Source organism: Urocitellus parryii, chromosome X (assembly GCF_045843805.1).
Source record: "Urocitellus parryii isolate mUroPar1 chromosome X, mUroPar1.hap1, whole genome shotgun sequence".
NCBI classification, from domain to species: domain Eukaryota; kingdom Metazoa; phylum Chordata; class Mammalia; order Rodentia; family Sciuridae; genus Urocitellus; species Urocitellus parryii.
The window spans coordinates 120,763,075-120,769,105 of record NC_135547.1 but is presented as its reverse complement, the minus strand read 5'-3'; the positions used below and the strand labels follow the sequence as shown (position 1 = coordinate 120,769,105).

General features: G+C 37.9%; 1 non-coding gene across 1 annotated transcript; it reads right to left on the bottom strand.

Annotated features, from left to right (window-relative positions):
• Positions 1 to 2,920: 2,920 nt before the first annotated feature.
• LOC113188460 (U6 spliceosomal RNA) lies at positions 2,921 to 3,024 on the bottom strand. The gene has a single exon (XR_003301546.1). It is a non-coding gene; the product is annotated as a U6 spliceosomal RNA (small nuclear RNA).
• Between the last annotated feature and the right edge of the window lie 3,007 nt (positions 3,025 to 6,031).

Genomic DNA, 6,031 nt, shown 5'->3' with positions numbered 1-6,031 from the left:
CCCTGTAGGGATTGTTCTGATTCAGTGGTCTCAGGTGGGTCCCAGATGAGTGATGCTGGTTCTACTGGTTTGGAATTCACACTCTGAGAACCACTGATTTATTCCCAAGGATATTTTGCTTCATCAGGATTCAAGAGCATCCAGTTGGAGTAGAAACAGGTCATTTTTGGCCAAATCTTCCCCCGTCTTTGGTCCTTTTCTTCCTCTTTACTCTTCATCTCACTTCATGTACCGGATACCCTCCTTAACCCTTCTCTATCAGACATCATTCTCAGGAATTTGTTTTTTTCCTATTTTACCTGGCCAGGGATCCAGCCCAACGCCTTGAACATACTAGGCAAGCACTTTACCAGTGAGCTAACCCCCAGTCCCAGGAAAGAAATTTCTATTAAACATTTACATGATATTAAGACAATGTCTTTTTACATCTTACAGGGGAATTGACACTGTCTATGGAATGGAACACAATGTCCATGTTCACTTTTTAGGTCTGATTTGTGGAAATCTCCATCCTCTATACCAAGCAATGAAGGTGCACATGTATCAAAGGATCTCTGCCATCTGGTGTAGATACACACAAACACCAAACAAACAGACAAACAGCTGTCTGCATAATGACGGGATGATCATTAATGCAAGTTCTAGCCCTGGTGTTCTATGAGATTGGAACAAATCATTTAGGACTGGGTAAACCTTGCCAGAGTTACAAGAATTACCTTCTTGTAACAGTGGCTTCTCTATTGCAAGTTGTCACTTGCAAGGTTACATCCCTTCCTTTTGCCCAGCATTCTAAATTCTAAAGAGAAGCCACACTTAAATGATTATGCTGTTAATTGCTAAATATTTCTTCTTTAGATTTATAGAACCCAGAAAATCTGGAGACCTTTAGATTACATGAGAATATGCACCTCCTTATTCTTTAGTTCTGTGCATCAGCTAACACAAAGCATGTAAATGGCTCTGAAGTTTAACTTGCAAAGGAGTCTGTCTAAAGAACTATAGGAACTAACTCCAGGAGGTCAAGGTCCATTGTGATATTCTGGCCAGACTAAAAAATAAGAGGAGACACATACCCTGGATGATAAAGATCCCACCCAGCTTGTAGTCTTCCTGCTCACTGCCCCCTGTACCTCCCTATAAAAGCCTTTTGTGTACCCTCCTTCCTGAAGATAGAGCTTTGAGGACAATAGTCCCTCTCCATCTTCCAGGGTTCAGGCCTTTGAATAAAACTCATTTTCTTTTCATCAATTCTCATCTCCTAAGTATTTTCTGAGTATTTGAGTACTTGTGGTGTATAGCTGGACCTAATAGCACTTTCTTCTATTTAGGTGTTAATGACACCTAGAAGACCCCACTACCACATAACCACCACCATTTTCTTCATATGTATACCTGTCAGTTAACTAGAAAACAAAACAGGTGTTCATACTCCCACTTATTAGGATTATGAAGACTCTACATGGAAGTATGTGCAGAATGAAAAATTTTAAATCACACCTTTGACTTAAGAAATATTATTAAAGTTAACTCTCTAAGACTCAAAGTAATCACTAAGTATTAACAATACGAAGAAATACTTCCTTGTTATAATTCTAATGGCTTCTTTCTCTTCACTCTTGCTCCACAATTACTAGGATTAATCTTCAGTAAAAGGAGAGAACATATGATTACTTATTGTCTTAGACAGCTTTCTGTTGCTATGACTAAATACCAGAGAGAAACAGTTTAAAAAGAAGGAAAGTTTGTTTTGGCTCACAGTTTCAGAGGTTCCAGTCCATGGTCACTTAGCTCCACTCTTTCTGGGCCTATGGTGAGGTAGAACATCATGGCAGGGAGTGTGTGTAGAGCAAAGTTGCTCACCTTATGGTGGCCAGGAAGCAGAGAGAGAGAGAGAGAGAGAGAGAGAGAGAGAGAGAGAGGAAGGGGCCAGGGACAAGATATACACTGCAAGGGCAAGTTTTCCAGTGACCTTCCTGTCTTCTTCCAACTAGGGTTCACCTCCTAAAGGTTCCACCAATAGCACCATGGGCTGAGGAACAAGCTTTCAATGCATGGGCTTTTGGGGAACATTCCAGATCTAAAGTATAACACTTCTAGTGTTTAAAATAAAGAGAAATTCAATATTAGCATTCAATTTACCAATAAGCTTGTAACAGGTCATGTGTCTATTCATCTTGGTTAATGTCAAGTGCAATTAATGACTAAAGAGTCTAATTGTTTCTCGATCTAGCTAACTTTTCGGTTGAATGGTTGGGCCTGAATCTCAATTAGAATAGTGAGTGGGAAACAATAAATTATAAGTGTTATATCCAGTGAATTTGAAGAAAGAAAATGAAAGGAAAAAGGAAATAAATGGTTTTATCTCTAGAAGAAGATAGCATAGGCAGAAACTCTGCTTTTTCCCAATGTTCTCTCTCTGCCCCAGGGAGAAACAGAGAGGAACTTTGGTAATGAGGGGACAGGAGAGAACAAAGAAGATGATTTCTGCCTGGCCTACAGGTTGTGTTTCAGGCAAGATATTTTTATATTGCTTTGTTTCCCCTTCACATGTAAATAAGTCTCCTCCAGACTCCTCCCTTCTGTCTGACCATTCCAGAAGGCTGATACTTGAGGGTGATGCAGATTTAATAGCCAGATGAAAGCAATGCTGGGTGCAGCTTCTTGCCACATTGCTGATAGCCTGGAAAATGTATGCAAGACATAGGAGGATGAAATGTCTAATCAGAAGGAGTTGAAGTACCCCAGAACAATAATGATGATGATGTCAGCTACTGATTGTAAGGTTTCACTGTACATTCCTTTTTTGGACAAGCTTTAGTTCATCAAACTATTACAACAAAACATCATGTGAGACAGTGAACCTTGATGCAGAGTGAGTAGGCCAATTAGGAATGCATTCAGCTGCAGGGAACAATTTAAAAGAAATATCGAACATTTCACGCATGTACGTGTCATCTTTGCTCAGGGGCCATGCTAATCTCTGTATGGTTCCAATTTTAGCATATGTGCTGCCGAAGCAAGCACTGCAGGTAACAATTTACCTACTAAATTGCAGACAAAGCGTGAAGCTCTTTTCAAACATGATTTCCTATCTTCACAGCAACCTTGCAAGATATATTTTTTTAAAGTTCATTTATTAGGCAATGAAACTAAAGCCCAGAGGAGTTAAGTAACTTGCCCAAGGACACAACCTTCAAATAATAACCTTTCCTCATATTATTCAACTCATCAAACATTATAGCATTGCTTGAGAATATCTAAATTAATCCAGAAAACTCAAGATCAGTTTCTGAGTGGCCTGATGTGAAACACAGATGCAACAGAGGCACAGGAATAAGGTTATCATTTTGTATTTGTAACAATTGTATACCCCAGGTAAGGATTGCTTAGAAGGAGTGATTAGGTCTAAGGGGTGTGTGTGTTCTCTTGAGGCAGACACTATAGTATTTCTCAGCAGGTGCTTTTCCCCATAGCTTTTATCTTTGTCTTTTGTTATAAAGACTATCAAGCTCAAAATATTATCTTTTATGGATTTATAAATGGTCAATTTTCAGGGCAACTTTTATTTTCTGAACACAAGGAAAGCCTATCTCAGCTACGTGGTCCTCTGCTATTTCTCCCTACTTTGAATATAGGCTTGATGTATGGAGCTGTACTAGCCATTTTACTCCCATGAAGACAAAAACCAATGTACTAACCATCAAGGATCAGAGAGAGGAAAAGAACCAGTCTTTGATAATACTGCCAGCCCAAGGTTGCCTGCCTTTGAATTTCTTGTCACGTGAGCAAAATAAATTCCTATTTGCCTTAGCAACTGTAAGTAGGGTTGAGTGCTATTTTACTTTTGAATGAATTATCAATTGGCACACTCTATGGTAGAAGTCTCATCCCCCCTGCTCCCCCATAATGTTTTAACATAATAGCCTAATAACCAAAGGGAAAAATATTGTACCTGTCAGAAAAAATGATAGAAAGTGAAGTCTTATAATCCATGAAGTCAATTTTGTAAATTGTAAAACATAAGTTATACTTGCAAATTGTGGAACACAAGTTTTATTGGTCTACAAAACTATAATAATGATAAATGTACAGGAACAGAAGAAAAAAGAAAAAAGCTTTAGATTAGATGATTGTTCAGCATATATTCATTCCTTCCACCCTACCTCCCCAAAACTCCATGGAAAGGGTATTTTCCCCTTCCCCATTTATGTTAGGCTTGGCCATGTGAATTTCTGTAGCCATTGGGATGTGGAAAGAAGTGAGACCATACCAGTTCTAAGTCCTAAGAGCTATAATGTGCTTCTGTTCTATGCTCTTGTGCTTCTGCCATCACCATGATAAAGGCATGTGGCTGATCTAAGGAAATTGAAAGATATGTGGTGCAGAGCTGAGCTGAACTGAGTTAAGTTCAGACAAGATCAGCCACAATCTAGTGAGAAATAAATGCTTTATAAACTACTGTATCTTGAGATGGTATGTTATGCAGCATTAATGTGTCAGTAGTTAACTGGTATGCAATTTGGACAAAAGAATCTCATGGAGAGCAGTATTGCAATAGAAGAAGACAGTCCTATTCAAGTATACAATTCATATAAAATTCTAACCCAAATTGACAAAAATATTCCCTTCCTGTTGGTTCTTTAGTCTTACAGGCCATAAACAGTATCCTTGATCTAGGAAAATGTGAACATATTTTTTCATTCTGAGAGAGCTGGGAAAAGACATTCTGAAGAGGGATAGAAGGAAGTTTGGTGTCCTGTCTCTAACAATAAAACAGAGAAAGTTCTAAGGGGATTTTAGCTATTATCTCAGAAGGAAACTGGGAAAAAAAATCAGCTATTGGGAATTGAAATCAAATTCCATGCATGTATGATTTTTTTTTTTTTTTTTTTTAGAGAGAGAATTTTTAATATTTATTTTTTAGTTCTCGGCGGACACAACATCTTTGTTGGTATGTGGTGCTGAGGATCGAACCCGGGCCGCACGTATGCCAGGCGAGGGCGCTACCGCTTGAGCCACATCCCCAGCCCGCATGTATGATTTTTGTCAAAACAAACTCCACTACTATGTATAACTGTAATACTATAACAAAGAAAATGAAAGAAAGAAAGAAACAAATATAGCCATGACTATAAGCACTTAATATGACCCTAAAACTTCCTAATTTCCTTTTATTTGTTTTTCTTGGCCTGTTTCTCCATATGGGTAGTAGTAAAATCTTTGAGCCCAGAAGAAAGGTTTTTGTCCTTGTTTTGAGAGAACAGTGAAAGTGCAAGGGAAACCATTCCTACTCCATAGGGTATTCCTAAGAGATCTAGTAGGAAATGCTAGCTGAGGCCCTGGGGCTTAGATGTGGTCTCCATCTTGTCTTTGGGGACTTAACAGTAGTTAGGCCTATTTGTTCCCCAATATCTTTGAATAGAAGCACCTAACTTTAGAACAGCAAAGGTAAGCTCATATAAGTCCTACATTTTTGTTGTTCTTGTTCAGGTGACTAAATAGGAATTCTAAGAATTCAAGTGTCAGAATAAGTACTTTTGCCTATATTCCATTTTTTTTTTTTTTGCTTTTTCTACATGATCATGATACCAGTTATTTTTTTAATCATATGACACATTATTCATCATTTTTGAAACAGCTTTTCAGGTTAACATGGACATGTAATAAGCTGTACATGTTTAAAGTATACCAGTTGATATGTTTTGACATGTATAAGCCTATGAAATCATCACCATAATTGAAATAGTAACATACCTATCACCTCTAAAAATTTTCTCATGTCCCTTTATAATGCCTCCCTTTCACCCCTTCTTACTCCCATTCCTGGCAACCATTGATTTGCTTTATGATAGATACCACAGATGGGTTTGCATTTTGTAGAATTTCATAGAAATGGAATCATAAAGTACATACTCTTTCTGTCTGTCCTCTTTCACTCAACACAATTATTTTGTTGTGTGTCTCAATAGTTCACTTCTTTTTATTACCAAGTAGTATTCCATTGTATGAATAAAACACAATTTGCTTATCT